The sequence below is a fragment of the Somniosus microcephalus genome, chromosome 6, assembly GCF_052327205.1.
Source record: "Somniosus microcephalus isolate GS21.2 chromosome 6, FLI_Smic_1.0, whole genome shotgun sequence".
NCBI classification, from domain to species: Eukaryota; Metazoa; Chordata; class Chondrichthyes; order Squaliformes; family Somniosidae; genus Somniosus; species Somniosus microcephalus.
This window is the reverse complement of record NC_140992.1, coordinates 98,992,953-99,012,521: the sequence shown is the minus strand read 5'-3', so window position 1 is coordinate 99,012,521 and position 19,569 is coordinate 98,992,953. Positions and strand designations below refer to the sequence as shown.

At 46.0% G+C, this 19,569-nt stretch overlaps 1 protein-coding gene and 1 long non-coding RNA gene across 4 annotated transcripts in view; one reads left to right on the top strand and one right to left on the bottom strand.

Annotated features, from left to right (window-relative positions):
• LOC147115947 (serine/threonine-protein phosphatase 2A regulatory subunit B'' subunit alpha-like) overlaps positions 1 to 19,569 on the top strand; it is a 472,008-nt gene that overhangs the window by 349,567 nt on the left and 102,872 nt on the right. The gene's annotated exons all lie outside the window — the stretch shown is intronic.
• Positions 11,312 to 16,985, bottom strand: LOC147115948 (uncharacterized). The gene is made up of 2 exons (XR_015078718.1): positions 16,639 to 16,985; positions 11,312 to 15,200 (listed from the first exon to the last, which is right to left on the bottom strand). It is a non-coding gene; the product is annotated as an uncharacterized LOC147115948 (long non-coding RNA).

Below are 19,569 nucleotides of genomic sequence, written 5' to 3'. Positions count from 1 at the left end.
AGCAAGTGGCCGGAGGTCGCTGTGATGAGGTCTACCACGGCAGAGAAAACAATTGAGAAACTTGGTGAGATGTTCAGCCGTTATGGCTCACCGGAACAACTCGTAAGTGACAATGGTCCACAATTTGTATCACAGGAGTTTGCAACCTTCCTGCATGTGAATGGTGTCCAACACATCAGGTCTGCGCCCTATCATCCCTCTACTAACGGCCAGGCAGAAAGGTTCGTGCAAACTTTGAAGCACGCCTTGAAGGCATCGCAAGGTCAGGGCTCAATCCACCAACGTCTGAACAGCTTCCTGTTGTCCTACAGGAACGAGCCGCATACCACAACCAAAACTTCCCCCGCCTCGCTCATGATGAAGAGGCAGTTGTGGACAAGTTTTGACTTACTCAAACCTCCAAGGGCAGAGCAGGTTGTCCATCGTCAACAACAAGCTCAAGTTGAAAAGAGAGAGAAAAGAGCCAAGGAGAGACGGTTTCATCCGGGAGAGCACGTCCTAGCTCGAAACTACAACACTGGACCGAAATGGGTTCCTGCTACGGTGATCGCGCAGACGGGCCCTGTGTCTTACACGGTTGAGACTGCTGAGGACGTCGTCTGGAGAAGACACACAGATCAACTGTTGCTAGGAGCAGAGACAGCCACAGAGGCTCCAACGGCTGGTTGGCCTGAACTGTTTCCGAATGATACCGCAAACCAGCATCCTTTGCCACAGTGCTCTTCTCCAACACAGGAAGTCAAAGAGACTGTTCCACCTGTGCAAACTCCTGACTTTCAACTGACACAGGCACCTTCTCCATCCAGGCCTGTGTCAATGCCTACTGCTGTGGAAGCCAGCGATGACCGCCGGTATCCTGTCAGAGAGCGGCGGCCTCCAAGACGCTTGGATCTGTAGGCTTAGTGACTTACCCACAAGACTGGGGCAGAATAAACCCCAGGGTAAAGTCAGGGTTTGAGGCAGTCTACCTCTACCCTAGGTTAGTTGAGTGTATTGAAAGTAACTTACCTATTGAGGAATAATGTGGACCTTCCATTTAAGAGGGGAGGAAATGTTATGTATTGTGTGTTCTATTGTGTGTTCTCCTCCCACTTGTGGTGGCGCTGTCACAGGAGATAAATGGTTGGGTATTCTCTCGGTTAAGTTTAGCTCTCTTTGTTCGGAACTTGCCAGAACTTCCTTTCCTTCCAATAAAGCACTTCATGTTTGAATCTCTGAATTCTGAGTCCTAAATTGTGTCTAGGTAGAAAGGTACCGACACAACAACATCCAGGCCTCGGGTCTCACTCACCCTCCAACAGAATTTCGATGCACTTGAAGGTGATATCGAACTGAAAAGGGTTGAAAAATGACGATGGGTTTTCCAGCACTACCACATTATTCACTTGTACCTTTGCCATGGCTCCTACAGGGTAATTTTGTGGGGGTTTTCTCCTCAGGCCCACCCGCGCCGATTTAAAACAAAGATCGAGCTCCCGGGTTGGCTTGCAGAGTGTGACAGGCCCCAAGTCTTTGGTTTCCCGCAGAAGCTCCGGCCCATCCTCTTCCTCCTCCTCCACCTGCCGCTCTCGATTGGTTCGCAGAGCACCCACAGGCCTCTATCGCCACCAAAGGCCCGGGGAGCCCAGGTCTGGCTGCCGACCTCCCTGCAGGGCGCCACCCGCAGGCAGCAGCAGTGAGGCGCATCCACCCAAAGCGTGGGCCCCTTGAAATCTTCTCACGGACCCCTAGGGAACCATGGACCCCCCAGTTGAGAACCCCTGGTCTAAGGCTTAAAATTCAGGGCTGTTTTTCAGCTGTCAGCTTTTCTGGTGCTGTGTCGGCTTTTTGTGAAGCTGTTTGATCAGCTAGTGCTAGTTTTCTAGATTGGCCTGTGCGCTGAATCCATTCTGTAATGGCTGCTGATCTTAATGTGTAAAACTGTTCAATAGTATAGATTTCAACAGTCTTCAGCAACAAATAAATGGAGTGAAATCCTGCTGTGAAATATTAACATGTAAAGAGCTTCATTGGGCAGCACGGTGGCATAGTGGTTAGCACTGTTGTCTCACAGCGCCAGGGACCCGGGTTCAAATCCGGCCTCGGGTGACTGTGTGGAGTTTGCACATTCTCCCCGTGTTTGCGTGGGTTTCCTCCGGGTGCTCCGGTTTCCTCCCACAATCCAAAGATGTGTGGGTTAGGTTGATTGGCCATGATAAAATAAAAATTGGCCCTTAGTGTTAGGGGGGATTAAATATGTGGGGTTACGGGGTTACGGTGATAGGGCTTGGGTGGGATGGCTGTCGGTGTAGGGACCGGGTGTTAGGGTTTGGATGATCAGCCATGATCTCGTTGAATGGTGGAGCAGGCTCGAAGGGCCGAATGGCCTACTCCTGCGCCTATCTTCTATGTTTCTATGTTTCTATTACAATAGCAGAGGAACTTGACACAAATGCAGTAACGCATCGTCTCCACAAAGGACTTTCTGATGGTTTAGAGATGCTTACATACCCAGCATCCGAATTACATAAAAGTAATAAAGATTTTAGAAAGATATCCATCAGATTGGACATGCTTTCCCATCTTGGATGTCAGCATGGCTCAGCTGGAAGCACTCTCGCCTCGTGAGTCAGAAGATTGTGGGTTCAAGTCCTACTCCAGAGACGTGAGCCCATAATCGAGGCTGACACTCCAGTGCAGTGGTGAGGGAGTGCTGCACTGTCGGAGGTGCCGTCTTTCGGATGAGACGTTAAATCGAGGCCCCGTCTGCCCTCTCAGGTGGACGTAAAAGATCCCATGGCACTATTTCGAAGAATGACAGGGGAGTTTTCCCCGGTGTCCTGGCCAACATCCCTCAACCAACATCATTGAAACAGGTTATCTAGTCATTTCTTTCATTGCTGTTTGTGGGAGCTTGCTGTGCACAAATTGGCTGCTGTGTTTCCCTACATTACAAATACTTCATTGGCTGTAAAGTGCTTTGGGACGTCCTGGGGTTGTGAAAGGCGCTATATAAATGCAAGTTCTTTCTTTTTTTTAAATCATAATTACATAAAAGTCGTAAAGATTTTACAAAGAAATACATCAGATTGGACAGACTTGCCCCTCGTTATATGTGTATGCAGAAGCTCAGTTTCTCCGCACACCCTGAGCTGCTGAAATGATCCATAAGGGTTGCTGGATAGAGGGAGACTGAAAACATGTTTAAAAGTGTGACACATAAAGCTTTGGAAGTATTGACATTCTTCTCTTAAGTTCATTAGCAGATAGAAAGGACATTTGCCGCGAAGTGCCAGCAGACAGCTTGCAGTGTTGAAAGTGCATGTCCTTGTCACTAAGCTGTAGGAAGTTATGCGTCTCCCATCAGAGGTCAGCGTTGCCCACCACAAGACAGCGCTCGACTTCCTTAAATACTTCCTTGGTTAAGCATGGTTGGCAGAGCAAATAGAGTCTGTTGGTTTGTAATGCGCGACCTTTGTTCTAAGTATAAACACAACAGCTGTCGTCTAATGATTTCGAACACGACTGATAAAAACCTCCATTTTGTGGTGTTATTTCAGTAAAATTACTTTACGGTTGGAGAAGCCGAAGCTTGCAATTTAAAACTACGCCAGTAATGATCATTTGTGAGGCAGACCGAGCATGGCTTGAAGCTTTTTATAGATGTGGCAGGAGATTTAAAACCCTTAAAGGGGAAGGCTCTTTTCTTGACCTACTGTTTAATTTAGGTATCATAATACGAGCCAAAATAACATTGTCTTTTGCCTTTTCCCTTTATATTTTGGAGCTGAAGCTTCCTCCTCATTTAACTAAAATGTTGTAGCGGTTCGTGTAGATCGCCGTCCTGTGGGGAGCGTGATGACGTCATCGCGTTTGTGTTGTGACGTCATCACGTTGCTCGCGTTTCCCGCGCTAAGGGCGTCACGTGATGCGCGTCGTTGCGTCGCTGGCCGTTGAGGCCGAAGTCGGGATGCCGGGCTGTGCCGGTGCTTGCCGCGGGAGCGGAAGATTGCGTCGCTCCCGTCGGCTGGCCGTTGAGGCCGAAGATGCTAGGCCAGGCTGTGCCGGCGCACGCACATCACGTCGTACGTGACGTGACGTCAGCGCGCTAGGGCGCGCCTTAAAGGGGCAATGGCCCCAACAGGTAAGTTAAAAGGGCAACGGCCCCAAAAGGTAAGTTAAAGGGAATTATGTGTCTCAATGTAAGGGACAACCAGTGGTACCGCCACAATGTGTCCTTTATCTGATTGTTAACTCCTAAAGGGATACTGACTTCATGAAAAAGTGGATGCTGACTTCATGAAAAGGTATCTGTAAACTCTGCATCTATTTAGAGGAAGAAGGGAGCCAAGTGTCATTTTTCTCATGATGGTGTCACGCATAAGTGAGGTAGTGAAGTGTTTTGACACCGTTTAATCACACTGTGTGCATGGGGACATTTTTCCTGGACAATGGTGCCCTTTTATACACGCTGAGGCCAAAACTCTGCATCTCTCTGGCACACTCCTGTTGTATCTCTGGTGGGAGCAAGCCATAAGGATGGCAAATTAGACAAGGACCTCATGATGCCAAGTCCCGGCCTGGCATTGGAGTTCCCTCAATGGTTTGTGGTAGGAGGGGGGGGTGTTGGAGAGCTGGGGGAGAGAGTAGCAGGGACACTCAACGCTGGGAGGTCGCACATGGTGTGTCATCGGCGGTAGTAAAGGACACCGGTCCACCGAATGGCGACATTGGGATGTGTAGGCCAGGACCGTGGACTGGAACCTCAAGGGAAAATATCAAGGATTTGTGAAAATTAATTTAAAGTTCCCCCACTTATAAAAGCTGGGGGCGCATCCAAGTTCCTTCTGTGGGATGGGGGGAGAGGAGGGAAATAGAGGGGAAATGGCAATGTCCCAGAATCAATGGATGGGCAGGACTTTCCAGAATACTGTATTAAGGCTGGCAGGTGTGTTAGATCCGTGTATCTTGATGTTGTGTCCTTCAATAATTAGACAACAAGACTGCAGGGAACGATTCAACAGGTGTTTACTGAATGAGGGTTACTCTAGAACTAACTGTACAGATCACTACTCGGGGTTTATATACAGGTGTGGTCACTGCCGGTACTACAGTATACAGGAGCTGTAAAAAGTAGTTCTCCCCTTAAAGGTACATACATTACAATTCCTCCCCTTTTAGATTAACAGTACCATAACACTCATTTAACAATTAAATATCAAACTAATTACAATTAACACTTTTAACATGCAACATTAACTGAAAATAGTCTATTTATAAATTCAGTCTTTGGGGAGGCTTCCTGATTCTTTCTGGATAACGCCTTTCCCGAGTGTCTCGCTCTTGGTGCAGAGGCGATTCTAACACCCTGTCGTCAGTTGATTCATCAGCTTTCAATGCTATTGTTTCTGAGGTAGATGCGACCTGTACGTCGGGTTCCTCACCAGGTACGTATGGCCGAGACATGGGGTTGACTCGTTCCTGTGGCTCTAGGATCTGGTCAGCATGGCGTCTCACAATGTTCTCCCCAACATCCACTGTGTACATTAGTGGCCCCTGCCGTGTGCATATCGTTCCTGGTTGCCATTTCTCTGTTCGGTAGTCGCGGGCCAAGACTGGTTGCCCTACATTGAAGCTCCTTGTCGGCTTCTCATTGATGTGCTGGAATTGCTTACTCTCAACATCTCTTCGTACATTTGGTCTGAGCAAATCCAGACGAGATCTCAACCTTCGGTTAAAGAACATCATGGCCGGGGCCTGGTTGGTGACTGCATGTGTCGCATTCCGGTAGGCGAACAGGAAATTGTCCACCTTATGCTGCAGTGGAATGTCGTCATCGCACATGGCCTTTACTGCTTTTTTAAAGGTTTGTACGAACCTCTCAGCCAATCCATTTGTGGCTGGATGATACAGGGCGGATGTGTAATGCCTTACCCCATTCCTTTTCATAAATCTTCGAAACTCTTCGGACACAAACTGTGGTCCTTTATCAGAGCAAATCTGCTCTGGCAAGCCGTTCCTGGCAAAAATGGTCCGTAGGACTGCAATAGTTTTCTCCGTGGTGGTGGAGGACATTTTGATCACCTCAGGCCATTTCGAGTGCGCATCCATGCTATTAAAAACATTGAGTCCATGAATGGACCAGCAAAATCAATATGCACCCGTTGCCATGGAGATGAGGGCCACTCCCATGGGTGTAGAGGGGCATGTGGTGGTGCATTTTGGACCTTCTGGCATCCTGAGCAGCTCTTTGTCAGGTCCTCGATTTGCTGATCGATCCCCGGCCACCACACATAAGCCCAAGCGAGGCTTTTCATGTTCACCCCTCCCAGATAACCTTCGTGAAGCTCATTGAGCACTCTCTCCCTTAACTTGGGTGGAATTACCACTCGGGATCCACACATCAAGGTCCCCTGGCATACTGACAGTTGTTCTCTTCTGGATGAGAATGCTGGCAACAGTGAGTCGCCATGTGCTGGCCATCCCTTCACCGTCAAATCATATACCCGAGACAGTGTCGGGTCATTTCAGGTCTCCTTCTCTATACCAGCGTTAGTTACTGGCAAGCATTCAATTATAGTCAAATGAAATATTTCGACAGGATCCACTGCTGGTACTTCCTCCGCAGTAGGCAGTGGCAGGCGTGATAGCCCATCAGCGTTTCCATGCTGTTTCGTGCCCTTATACTCGATTTCATATTGGTGCGCCCCTAGAAAAAGGGACCATCTTTGTAGCCGTTGCGCAGTCATCACCGGAACGCCCTTCTTTGGATTAACGATGGAGACAAGTGGTTGGTGGTCAGTCAGCAAGGTGAACTTCTGCCCGTGCAGATAGTGATTGAACTTTTTCACTCACCACACTAGGCTGAGGGCCTACCTGTCAATCTGGGCGTAGTTACGCTCGGCTGAGGTTAGTGACCGAGACGCAAAGGCTACTGGCCTCTCCGAGCCGTCCGGGAATTTGTGCGACAGCACTGCTCCAATGCCATAGGGTGCTGCATCACACGCCAACCGAATTGGTAGTGCTGGGTTGAAATGAGCCAACACCTCTTTTGATGTGATCAATGCTTTGCTCTTCTGGAAAGCTCGTTTACATTCGTCACTCCACTTCCATGGTACCCCCGTTTGCAGTAGGGTGTTCAGTGGGTGTAGTGCGGTAGACAAATTCGGCAAGAACTTATGGTAGTAGTTCACCAGCCCGAGGAACAACCTCAGTTGTGACACATTTTCCGGTGCTGGAGCCTTGACTACTGCCTCAATCTTTTCAGGGGACTTATGTAACCCCTCTTTATCAATAACGTGGCCACAATACGAGATCTGCTTCTGGAAAAACTCACATTTGTGGCGATTAGCTCAGAGCCCATATTCCTTCAATCTAGTGAGCACCTGCTCCAGGTTGGCGAGGTGATCACTGTCATTTTCGCCCGTGACCAGGATGTCGTCCAAATAACACTGGGTCCCTGGAATCCCTTGCAGGACTTGATCCATTGCCCTTTGCCAAATAGCCGGAGCTGATGCTACCCCGAACGCCAGCCGGTTGCATTGGTAGAGACCTTTATGAGTGTTGATCGTGAGGTACTGTTTCGAGGCTTCTTCTACCTCCATTTGCAGGTACGCCTGGGCCAGATCAATCTTGAAGTGTTTCCCTCCAGATAGCGAGGCGAAAATTTCTTCAATCCGCGGAAGCGGATATTGTACAGTGTGAAGGATTGGGTTCACTGTCACCTTAAAGTCCCCACAGATGCGAACCTTCTTTGGTTCCCCAGGCGTATTACTCAACGACCTCTTCATTACAGGAACGATGGGTGTAGCCCACTCGCTCCAGTCCTCTTTGGACAGTACTCCTGAATGTTCCAAACCTTCCAGCTCTGCTTCGACGGCTGGGCGGATCGCATAAGGTATCGGTCTGGCCTTAAAAAACTTTGGGCTTGCATTTTCCTCTATTTTGATCATCGCTGTTATGCCTTTTAGTGTTCCGAGTCCCTGCTGGAACACTTCTTGTGCGTCAGTTAGCATTTTTGACAGTCGTCCAGGTGTGACGTCGTCATCCTTTTTGGCATCTACAGTCAGTGCTTGTATGGAATGCCAATCTAGCTGTATCTTCCGGATCCATTCACGTCCTAGTAGTGGTGGTCCTCCATCTGGCAATACATATAGGTCCATTTTTGGTGTTTCCTTGCCGTTATATATAACGTTCACCCTTATTTTTCCTTTGTGGTAGACTTTTTGCCCCGTGTACGTCTTCAAGACAATCTTTGTATCTCTCAAGGGTATATGTGAGAATAGCCACTTGTAGTCCCTTCGGTTTATGACTGTTAGGGCTGATCCTGTGTCCAATTCCATTTTCACTTGGACTCCTGCTATCTTGAGCGTGACCCAGATAGTTTGGTGATCCTCCATTTTGATCACATTATGTAGTTTCAGACAACCCAGCTCCTTGCTTCCGGAGTCTGTATCACTTTTCTGTTCATCTGAACTACTCTCCGTCACCTTATGTACCTTCTTGTACTTCTCCTGTGGAGATTTCTTGCTGCTGGTTTTCTTTCCCGACCTGCAGGCTCTTGCTATGTGTCCTACTTTTCCACACTGTCAGCAGACTTGGTCCTTGAACCAGCAATCATTATGGTCGTGTGTTGTTCTGCCGCAGCGATAGCACTTCACTGTTCCGTACGACATTTCATTTGTGCCATATTCTTGCAGCCTCCATTGTATCTCTGCCACGCCCCGTGCTGCTGCTTCATGTGATACTGCAATGCTGAAAGCCTTGTCCAGCGTAAGATCCTTTTCTGATAGAAGCCGTTTCTGGGTTCCTTCACTTTGAAGCCCACACACAAACTTGTCCCTTAAAGTATCTGCTAGTCCCGTTCCAAACTGGCAGTGTTTCGATAGCTTGCGCAGTTCCGTTAAATACTCAGCATTACTTTCATCTTTATGCTGGTTCCTTTTGTGAAACTTAAATCTTTCTGCTATCAGCAGCGGTGTGGGGTTTAAGTGGTCCTGTAGGATTGACACTATGTTTTCAAAATCCTTTTCTACTGGCTTCTCTGGGGTTACCAGGTTTCGTAGTAAGCCATACGTTTTTGCACCCATTGAATTCAACAATACCAGCACTTTCTTGTCATCTGGCACTTCATTCGCCTTGCAGTATACTTCTATGCGTTCGACATATGTCGTTCAATCTTCGACTTCATTGTCGAACGCTGTGATATTGCCACTCTTCAGCATTTTTGGGTGTGGTTAGACTGGCTTAAAATGGCGTCTCCCGCGCTTTCCTTTCTTCCCCGCTGCGGCTTAAAATGGCGTCTCCCGTGCTTTCCTTTCTTCCCCGCTGCGGCTTAAAATGGCGTCTCCCGTGCTGCTGCCAACGCCGCTCTCGGCGGTCCTCGTGGCAAATGGCGACGCCCTGTGGGTTTCGTGCGCTGCTCCTGCGCTGCTGCCAATGCCGCTCTCTGCGGTCCTCGTGGCAATGGCAGCGCCTCGCGTTTTCCTGCGCGCCTCTCTCCCCCGTTGACGCTGCTCGGCCCTTGAACACCGGCTGCGCTCTGCACGTTTTCCTGCGTGCCTCTCTCCCCCGTTGACGCTGCAGCACAGACTGCCCATAAAGGCCAGCAATGCATTTTTCAAATCTCTGATCTGTATGGGCTTGGACAGATCTTTCCCCCATCCAGTGCAGTGTGTTTCTCCTCCCCAGTGCCGTAGAATATGCCCAGCAATGTAAGCAGGTTACACCGCACCGGACTATGTTGCATAACCAGAAGCTGTTAAAGGTGCTCTCAAGATTTAATACAAGGAGGTGTCAGTGCATTGACTAACCTTGACAGTAGCATTTCCAGGGTGCCGTTAATGTGCTAACTGAAGTAACTCACCCATCATGAGTGCGGTCCCCTTTACATTTCTATGCATGAATTGATCAACAACTCCACAAGCAACTAAATGTTCATGTTAGCATTGAAAAGCCCCCAAAGAAACAAAATACCAATCAATTATAATGGCCCGTAATTTGCGGTCAGCAGCAACGGTCCCAAAGTAAGCTTCCCACAACGATCTCCCAATCTCTGTGGCAAGAAGTTCGGCTTTTCTGATGTTCAGTTGAAATCAGTGTAAGTTAATGGGGAATCCCTAACGCGAACTGCTGTGCCATCAACAAGCTGTCTAAGCAGCCAATCACAATGCAGAATTCTCACAGAACAGGAACCAGGAAGTGAATAAGCTCCTTTTATTCTAACTTTTTAAAAATGTTATAGAGAGCAAAACAAAGACTGGGGCACTCACATGGGGAAAAGGCAAACCTGAAATAAAGATGAACAAACTTTCACAAAAAATAATTTTCTTAGAACTTTTGGTTTTTATTAAAATGGATAAATTTGACACTCCTCAAAATTAAAATTAGTTTTTCAGGGCCATAACCTGCAGTTAAAACCGTAGTTACACCTAATCCAAAAGGGTCTAACTTTTAATGGGGTATTTAACAGCGACATTACCGCAGAATAGCCGATGTTTTCATCATTTTCACTGATTTCCCTGATTACACTGATTGCCGGCTATGGGGAGGCGGGGGGACCACAGCGCAGCTTGCGTCGGAGCAGTGAATGACTGACCGCAACTTCAGGATTTCTGCGTTAGGTTGCACATGTGCTAAATCCGAAGTTGCAGTCAGTTGCTGTTTGTTCGCTGTTATTACCCACCGCAAATTCCGGGCCATAATACAGGAAACTCTCTTTTAACCGGCACCTAAATATCCGGAAACCTCTCTTAACTGGCAAAATTCAGGAGTAGGTTCAGGTAAGTTTTACACTATATTAGTGGCTGTGTAACCGGGGTCCCTGCACCTGTGGCCGTGTAACTGGGGTTCCTGCACCTGTGGCCATGTACGGGGCTCTCATACCTTGGTAAGTATACCTCTCTGTAATCCGGACTTTTTGATCAACCGGCACCACGCCAGTCCCATCGGTGCCGGATAAAAAAGAGTTTCCTGTATCCAAGTTAAATGTCCATCAGGACTACACATGCCGCTGGTCTTTTCACATAGTATGAGTAACAGATGTCTGGTACGTATGTCGGCCTATGGACTTTATGGTAGCAGCCTGTGCTGCAGAAATGTTACACTGACTCCTCAAGCATGCTGGACTCCATCTGACCTGTTGCTAGGGTCTTACTTGAACTAGGACAGTCCGAAACTCTAAATCTGAATTGCATTTAGTAACAAAATCAGCAAATAAACAAGAATGCATACGATTAAAGTACTTCCCCCACCTTCTGGTTGGCGGCTGTGAGTGCAAAGGACAGAACTTTACTTGGAGCTGATCTTGAGTAAGTTTACTCCAAAGGAACAATTTTAAGAATTTTTTTTTTTAAATCATGCAAAGAAAAAAGAATGAGAGCATCAAAAGGGAATAATTTTTTTTTAAAGCTCAAGGTGAAGAAATAAAAAAGATTAAACACAAAATCAAATGTTTTAAAGAGTTTCCCTTACCCTCTCCCCAGCTCACAAATGTATCATGGTACCACATCCACCTTGGTCCCCATCCCAATATCAGAAAAATCTCCATTGTTGAACCTATGATTAGTCAACCAATTATAATTGTATCATGCGACTACCAGGATGATAGAAGGCGAACGAGATGGACCTGGGTCTTTTTTCGCTTAGCAATTCCTACACTGTGGTGTGTCAACTGTCTGGGTGGTATAATTACCAATGTGGCATCAAGCACACATGGGACTGGCAAAGTAACACCACAACCAAATTGGATTATTCTGATTTATAAATTAATACAATTATATGAAGAGAGGAGCCTAGAAATTAATATTGGCAATAATCACTGACGCATGTTTAACAGGTTCAGGTGGTAATCCTCTGTTCGCAGACAGAGGAATGTCAGACAAACACGTCAAGCGTTTGTCTGCAATCATCCTCATCGTCTAGGGGCTTATCCGTAAGAAGACGTTGCCGCTACCAGCTCCTTCCACCCGTTATGGTTCAGGCCTCTCACTTGTGCCTCATTGGCAATAAGACCCATGCTGTTGAGGAATGCTTTTTGCTGCAATCACCAACAGGAATTTCCAAGCTTCTGGCTTTTTTTTTAAACTTGCTTTCAACCCTATTTGTTTCTTGCTGTAATGACATTGTTTTAAAAAAAATCAGCAGCGCTGCACAGAGAATACAAAGAGTCGCAGCTCTGAGCCCAGCCTGGAGTCCATCCCAGAAATCTCTGCTGGATTCAGATGTAGGTGGTTACGTCCTGATGTGGCTTAACGGTAACAGTGCACGAACAGCGCATCTGCCCCACTATTGTTGCTCTGCTATGACGTGAAATGCTGATTTACTGTCAAAAAATTCAGACCACTTCAAACCAAGTATTGATTACTTGAAGTCCCACCCATGCAGCCTTAACACAGGAGATGTGAAAAAGAGGTCAAAGCTGCAGGTTAAGAACAGTGGCTTTGTCATTCCTTTCAGACACCAAAGACAGTGGCTGAAGGTAATAGGCAAGGTTCCTGGTTTTCATTTTCTCAGGAAAATGAACAGAATCGTGGAATACAATCCTAAAACACAGACTAAAAGTCCTGGATCCGTATCTAATAAGTATTGAATTTGACTTGTTTAGTCATGGTGAACCAGTGGCTCTGGTAATAGGCCCCACAAGGTTGAGCCTGGGCAAGGTGGAGAAATGTCACCAGAGCTCAGCGTAGCTACTGCAGGTAATAAAGGCTAGAGTTTACCTAGAGTCATACAGCACAGACAGAGGCCATTCAGCCCATCGTGCCTATGCCGGCTCTTTGAAAGAGCTATCCAATTAGTCCTACTCCCTTGCTCTTTCCCCATAGCCCTGCAAATTTTTCCTTTTCAAGTATATATCAATTCCTTTTTGAAAGTTACTATTGAATCTGCTTCCACCGCCGTTTCAGGCAGTGTATTACAGATCATAAAAACTTGCTGCTTAAAGATATTTTTCCTCATCGACGCTCTGGTTCTTTTAAATTGGTGTGCTCTGGTTACTGACCCTCCTGCCAGTGGAAACAGTATCTGCTTATTTACTCCATCAAAACCCTTCATAATTTTGAACACCTCAATCAAATCTCCCCTTAACCTTTCCTGTTCTAAGGAGAACAATCCCCACTTCTCCAGTCTCTCCACATAAATGAAGTCCCTCATCCCTGGTACCATTCTAGTAAATTTGCATTACAGCTGCATAGACTAATAACTATAATTGTATGTGCACAATGAAGTAATGGGGGGCCTCCCAGTACTACTGGACGTCAGTAAGCCCAAAGTCCATCCTAGGGATACTTTGGGTAACAGATTATCTGCCTCTGACTCCTGAGTCATCCCAGTTATTCCTACTCTGTGGGCGTGTTTGTGAGATTGTGACGCCAGAGTGCATACATCAGCACAGCATATGCTTCAACTTTGATTCTAAAATTGAATCCATGCCAAGTTCAGCCCAGAGCAATGGCTGTAGAGTAAACCGGAGTCATTGCACTGTGGTAAAGAAGTAGTTGTGGAAACAGATGAGATTCTTGAAATTATTCAGGAACATCGTAACTCAAACTAAAAATGGAGCACAGGACAACCCAACACTAAAATAGCCTTTGGAAAAGCATGATTGAGTAGCAATAGGGGTTGGACAAGTACCTACTGAATGCAGTCTGGATAACATTCAGGAGTACACTTTCAACTTGGCATGGTGGCGTAAAACTGGCATTGTGAATCGGATCGGCCACCCATTGTAGAAAATGCCAATTTTAATTTCCATTGAGTTCAACGTCAACACGCCAAGTTGAAAGTCTATCCCTTTATGTTAGAAATAGATTTCAGCTCTTGTAGAATTCAGCTCTTGTCTTCATGTGAATATCTCTAAAAGCCAAAATCAAATGTAGTAGCTGCCCATGTCACGAAGCTGCTCAAAGAGGCAGAATGGGATGGAGGGATGTGGCTGAGGCCATACACATTGGTGCTTAGGAATCTTGATGTGTTTGATATTCTCCAAACAGCTGCTGTTGATTGGTGGAGTAATCTGGGAATGCAGTAGAACTGAAATGTCAGGGTGCAGTGCCAACAGCAAGTGTGGAAGTTATTTATACATTGAGCTGGGATGAAGCAGAGCAAAAGAGGGAGGGAGGGGGAAGAAAGGGTGCCTTAGGGCATGTTAGTCTCCCACAGTGGATCAACTATTTGTAAAAAGATATCTATGAAATCAAATAGGCACTCCTGGTCAGTCCTATGCCTGATAAACAGCTCCGACAATTTTTCCATAACTTTTTCTTCCGTTTACTTATTGAAAAATTATTTTTCTTTTTCTGTTACTATTTTGTGTAATGATTTATTCCACATGGCTTCTCAGGCTGTGATAAGCCTTTATTTAATTTTTGCGTTGTCCTGCTTTCTGAAAAAGGCATGTGATTTATTGAAGTCCGTGCCTCATATTTTAAGTTAAGAGTCTATTAGTGTAAACACTGTCATAGCAGGCAAGATTATTCTTGGGTCTTCTTCAGCAAGTGCTAACTTTAGCTCTTCTGGTAGAGGGTTCTTCCTTTCCCACAATGCACTCGTACTAGTCCTGGACAGATCAATTGTCGTGAAGCCCTCCGATAGAACAGATCGCATTGCAGGTCATGTTTCTGGGTGCAACACAGCAGTCGAGCGTCGGGAGTCAAAGGCTAGAGTGCTAGATGGTTTGAATGTCAGGACTGGACTCTGACCTCGGTGGTGAGGTACAATGCATGGGCATTGTCAGTCTGTGAGAATACAGGAAACAGTGCAGTCTTTCAAGAAGGCAATTCTCATTCTTCTCTGTAAACTGGGACCCTGAGTGCTTTGTAGTCTATATTTACCGCGTCACAAAAGGACACACGCTCAAACACACACACACACGAGAAGCATTGCTGAGCAAGGCTTTTCAAGATGATGATCAAGGAAACTTCTCTACGGAGGGACCCCGACTTACGAGGGGAGTTCGCTTTCCTCGCCCGTGGATGTGATTTTGTTTTGCCATCACGATTCAAGAAGAGGTTGAAATCTTTCCAGCAAGCGCAGGTTTGAAACGATTCTCAGTGCCTTGAATCTCCGTTCTATTGCCGTTTAGACAGTGTCCTCTCTACTAGTTGCTATCAGTGCATGAATGCCTTTAAAGACAGCTATTTGCACTTGCACCAACAGGTTTATAAATAGACCCCCAGGATCTGGTTAAAAATGTTGAGACTGAATCATCCTTCAAAGGGGGGCTGGGAAGAGAAAGAGAGAGAGTGAGAGAGACAGTGTTTTAATGGCTACTTTAAAAAAAAATACTTTACAGCTTTTTTTTTCAGTTTTAACCTTAACCATATATAGACTTATCCTTTAGGTGGTGCGTCGAGGGAGGGGTTTGGGCTCTGTCTCTCCTTACACCGGTAGGGATGCTGCCTTTTACATAGAGATTTGTTTGAATTAACACTGTTTGAAATACTCAATTGTGTCTATATTCCACTTTGTGAAGCCGTTCATTCCACAGTTGACACATTTAAACAAGATGTTCCTCAGAGGAATCAAAAACTATGAAAAACAACAGCTTTGTTGGTGATCTAAAACAAAGAAACTAATGCTATTTATGGAAAATGTAATTCAAAGTAAACCTGCAAAAGAAGCTACCGCTTTACATTAGGAAATTTTCTATAAAATACTTAACCCTTTTGAAAGTTGGTTCTGCTCCAACAGATAGACACAGAACAGCAGTTAGTTCTGGTTGTCTGTGCATTGCCCCTCACTCTTACGTTTATCTGTTAAATTACTGACTATTGCTGGGGCTTTCTCTTCCATTTTGCTAACATCATTATAGAGTCATACAGCACAGGAGGAGGCCATTCGGCCCATCATGCCTGTGCCGGCTCATTGAAAGAGCTATCCAATTAGCCCCATTCCCCCTGCTCTTTCCGCACAGCCTTGCAATTTTTTCCTTTTCAAGTATTTATCAGATACCCTTTTCAAAGTTACTACTGAATCAGCTTCCACCTTCCTTTCAGGCACTGCATTCCAGATCATCACAATGCGCTGCATAAAGGAATTCTGCTCATCTCCCCTCTGGCTCTTTTGCCAGTTATCTTAAGTCTGTGTCCTCTGGTTACTGACCCTCCTGCCAGTGGGGCTAATTTGCCAATTAGTCAAATTTAATTCAAAGACTTCATATTTGCAAGTTTAAATACCAAGTCAGCAATGTGAACAGAAATCTAGGCTCCTGCCACCACAGTAGAGCTTTGTTCAAAGCTCTGTGCAGGTGAAACAGTAAAAACTATTTTCTTTCTTCTGACTAGTGTTCCTTTAAAATGGCAGCACATCCTCAGATAAGAACTTTCAGCTCAAATATCTGCACAGCTTAGTAAGTAGTAGAGCAAAAATAGCCTTTTACTCTTCTAACTATAACAGCTGACATTTATAATGTACAGACCACAAGACCAGGATCATTTAAAAATAAACTAAATCCATTATTGTGACCAGGATTTGGTCAGGTTGATAAATGAAAATGTCACAAATTTGATTCAGGGTTGGGTCTTCGACCACTTTGGCCGCAAAATTCAGAGGCGACACAGAGCAGGGCAAGCTGCTAGAAGAGGGAGGAGGAGGAGGGGGAGAAGGGTTCTCAGCAGGAAGCCATATCCACCCAGGGTGTTCAGGGAGCAATTCTCCTACCTGATCCTCAGCGAGGAAAAGTGAGTCAGATGTCTGCACTTCACTAAGGATGTCCTCATTGAAATCTGCCACCTGCTGTAGCCGCAACTGCAACCCCAGCAGGGCAAGGATTACATTGCCAGTGGCTGTGAAGGTGACCGTGGCCATGAACTTTTGTAAGTGTGGCTCCTTCCAGGCTGGAGCTGGAGATATTTGCAACATCTCGCAATTTGCCATCCACTGTTGCGTAAGGGAGGTCACTGAGGCTCTCTGTTCCAAGAGAGCTGAATGCATTTCATTCTCTCTTGCCAGAGAGAAGCAGGCAGAATGAGCACACGGCTTAGCAAGGATTGCAGGCTTCCCCATGGTGCGGGGTGCCATTGACTGCACACACATCGCCTTGTGGGCACCGCATGTCAACTCTGTGATGTACCACAACTGAAAGGGATTCCACTCACTCAACATCCAGCTGGTGTGCGAGCATAGGCAGCGAATCATGCAGGTCAATACCCAGTATCCTGGCAGCAGCCATGATGCCTTCATTCTGCGGCAGTCTGCTGTCCCATCTGCAATTGAGCCACCACGACAAACCAGAGGGTGGCTACTGAGCGATGAGTCATCCGCTGATGACACGGCTCATGACTCCGGTGCACAACCCATGCACACGTGGGCAGCATGCATACAATGAAAGCCATGCTGCCACACAAAATGTGATAGAGCATTTTCAGCACACCATTGGGGTGCTGAAATAGTGCTTCCACTGCCTGGATCACTCTGGAGGAACCCTGCAGTACTCGGCAGAGCACGTGTCAAGATTCGTGGTGGTCTGCTGCATGCTGCACAACTCGCCATCATGAGGGCACAGCCCTTGCCACCAGCTATATGGCAACCAGCTGAAGTTGTCGTGCTGCCTGCATCGGCGCGGGTTAATCCCACATCACGATCCACGTGCCCATTTTTGGGCCCTGTTCAATTTAGCCCTCCTTGGATTTCCAACATGGAGGCATTTCCCCATACAGTGGAAACTTACTGTTCCTACCAGAAAAGGAAGCGGAAGCACATAATTGGTATTCGAATGACACTGGATAATGTGTGTCTTGCGAGGTGTGCAGTATGCAACAAACTAAATCCAGTGTGGGCTCCACACCATATAGAATATGTAACACACATTAATCCAGTGTTGGCTCCACTCTTTCTGGAATGTGTAACACATGAATCCAGTATAGTCTATACTCCATATGGAATGTGTGACAGAATGAATCCAGTGCATGCTCCACTCCATATAGAAGGTGTAACACCACAAATCAGTTCTGGGATCCACTCCATTTGAAATGTAACAGACTTGACCCAGTATAGGCTCCACACAACGTGGAATGTGTAATACACCGAATCCATTGTAAGCATCACTCCATACGAACATGCAACAGACTGAATCCAGTATGAGCTCCGCTCTAAATGGAAACTGGAACAGACTAAATCCTGTGTGTGCCCCACTCTATATGGAATGTCTAATGGAGGGAATTTGGAATGGGCTTTGCCAAAAATGGAGCATGTAGTGGACTGAATCCAACATGAACTTTTGACCAGAGTCCAAGTTCAGGGAAATGTGGACAATATTTTACTGGCACCCAGCTTTAGTCCTACCACAGTCAGTCTGGTATAAATGAGGGATAACTGCCAGGATGGACCTTGGTCTTTTTTCATCTAGCATTTCCTATGAACCATATAATTGTGTGGCAAGTCAGGTTACTTGGTGCACATTCCCCAGAATTCATTTCATATCTCTAATCCCTTTTTATTAATCAGCTAGGCTCCAGACAGTTCAACAGGAGACTTCTGATATAAATGCAATCCCAAGTCGATGTAAAAATCACTGTACAATAAGAGCTTAGTTCACAGTGCAACCTTGAGTAATTATCAGTAATGAATGACAATTTCCTCCTCCTCCTCCTCATGCTCCTGCTCCTCATTGATCTTCAGTGTGGTACATATTTATCTTCAATGCAGCATAACTCTTACTCAGTTTGAAAGTTAAATGCAGCTGATGTTAACTGCTAAACCATCGACCTTGCTATGAGTTTAAATAGTTTGACTAAAGCTAATTTTATTTTGTCTTTCCGTGGGCTTCTAATGACAACTCAGCTCACAAACACATCCATGGTGGCACCAGGAATATAATTGCAAATGTTCTGACTATTTGCAACCTATTTTAGTAGGGGATCAACCCCATTTTGTGGAGAGAAAATGTCAGCTTGGCTTAGTTGGTAGTATTCTCACCTCTAGGTCAGAAGGTTGTGGGTTCAAGCCCCATACCAGAGTTTGAGCTCCTTGCGGAGGTAAACTCTCCAGTCAAGTATTGCTGGAGTTTCTGTCCCTCAGATGAGATGTTAATCCAAGATCTTGTCTTCTTTGTTTCTGGGGTTCAGATGGACAGTAAAGATTCCATGGCACGACTCAAAGAAGAGCAGAGAGTTTTCTCCTGTGGTCCACTGCTGTTGCCCTCATAACAACCATCACTGGACTTCAACAGTAATTCTTTGTGTGGAGCATTTTAGTGATCAGGAGTAGGAACACTGCCTGATTTTCTTTCTCCAGCATAGGGAAGGAGAGAGGCTGTTGTTTGTTTTTTTAAGTGTTGTCCTTTTCTGCCCATGACCATTCTGACTGAGATCAGCTAAATCAACACACAGAAGGGATCAAACCTGAGACCTTCCTGTTCTGCGCAATTCAAGGATACACCACAAGATGCATTTACCCATTGAGCCATCAGTAGATCAACAATGTCCTTCTCAGCCCAACTAAGAAACCTGTATCTGCAGTTGCAGTTCTATAGTGTGAAACATTCAGTGATCAATTTAGTGCATAATTGGACAGTTATCTATCATTGCAACCATTTGGAATTCCTAGTTTTTCCCTTGCTTCCTCGATTATTCAATCTGCAGTTCATATAAA